The following is a 1,904-nucleotide window of genomic DNA, read 5'->3' on the forward strand; positions in this document are numbered from 1 at the left end:
TGGGGATGCTTCTAAAGGGCAAGTGTTAGGCTTGGATCCGTGGTGACAAGTCTGCTTCTGTTCCAACCCCATGTTTCCATGGGGAACGAAACTAAAACTGTTCCTACAGAGATGCATAGGAGGCTAGCGAAAAAAGGTAAGGCAATTAAATTTATTGGTACCGTCTCTAAGCAGAAGCAAGGTAAAATAAACTTGGCTCAAACACTTGAGTGTGAAATTCTCTCCACGAAGTACATCACTGCACTCGTAAAGGAGTACATAGTCAAAATAGAAGGTGGAGAGTACACAATTGCCATTCAAGACTTTCTTTCTTGCACATGTCTAGACTTTACAAAGCACGAGGAACATGGGAAAGTATATACTCCTTGTAAGCATATGTACTACATTTTCATCAACATCTTGCACTAGGATCCTAAAGTGGATATTCATATACACCAAGCAAGCCTTACTATTGCCGAGTTGTAGAAAACTTTTGGAGCTAATTAGATTTTCCAGCACTATCGATGTTTATTCTCTATCAATAATATAAACTAATTATACCTTATATAATTAATAAAAATATTTTATTATTTCACTTTTCATTTCATATACTTGCGAGGTTCTTTTCGCAATACTGCCCATAGTATTTGTGAGTCTCCATTTTTGTCTTTACCATCTCAAAAAATATTTTATAATAGTCTTTTGGGTGTATGATGTTATAATGTATTATGAGAGCATATGTACCATTACAATTGTTCCTTTCAAATGGTTATATGTCCTTATATAGAATCTTAATTCCAATTTAATAATTTTAAAATTCTGACAAACCTAACATTTACTAGCCAGAAAGCACAGAGTACAAATTTAAAGAAGTGACAAGAATACTCTTTTTGCAAACATTTTATTTTATGTTCTAACAAACATTATATGTCCTAAACCCTATCATTGCATGTAGTAAATATTTAAATTATTAGAACAAGAGGTGTCCTTTAGAACATTTTTATCTATATAATATATAGAGAGTTATGAAATTATTAGATTTGCCATAACTTTAAAATTTTAAAGTTTATAATGTTTGTACTAAATTACAATTGAAAATTGAGCTCAACTCGTGAGCTCAACTCTTCAGCTCGTGAGCTCAACTATGGTCCGCGCTCATTGATCCGAAAAGCACACGCCACATAGCGCTGGCCCTTGTGCTCCCACACAAAAGGGACACAGACCAAGGTCGGGTCATTCATATGCAGCACAATGATGCATCAAGCAGTGTCGAACAAGAATCCTTCAGGGTACTCCGCAACCCGTGTCCAAGCCCGCGAGCTTGAGTCGTAGAGATGGTAGTTGAAGGCATCTACAACCTTGAACTCTCCAGTGGCTAGGTCCACAGTCATGCTGTAGATGCGACCGGAGTGCACCTGAGGCGCAAAGCGTGGGATTCTGACCCACTCGTTGGTTGCGGGATTTCCCACCACCAACTCCACCCCGGGAGAGGCATTGCCGGCCCAAGGACGAGGCCATTGGAGGAGGCGACGATGTCAAAGGAGCCGGGTGGGAGAGGTATCTTCATCCATGGTGGGAGCGAAGAGACTCGATTTTGGTCCAAACACAGATTTGCTGTGGTCGAGGGATACGATCCCAGTTGCCATTGTAGGCAGTGAGCAGGACATAATCCTCGTCGTGCTGCTGCCTCCGCACTGCGCTAAACTCGGGGGATCTGATGATGGATCTCCATTCCTTGCAGACACCGCGGGCTGGCAACAATGAGTCCAGGCGAGTGAGAGCAGGATGCGTACCAGGAGATCATGCCCAAGAAGCTTCTTGCGAACCTAAAAGTAAATATATCAGCTGTTATATATAGCCCAAACCTTTTTCATTAAATTCTGATTATTATTCTTATTATTATTTGTGGACCTAGGATAAAGGCC

Source organism: Selaginella moellendorffii, unplaced genomic scaffold, assembly GCF_000143415.4.
Source record: "Selaginella moellendorffii unplaced genomic scaffold, v1.0 SELMOscaffold_66, whole genome shotgun sequence".
Taxonomy (NCBI): domain Eukaryota; kingdom Viridiplantae; phylum Streptophyta; class Lycopodiopsida; order Selaginellales; family Selaginellaceae; genus Selaginella; species Selaginella moellendorffii.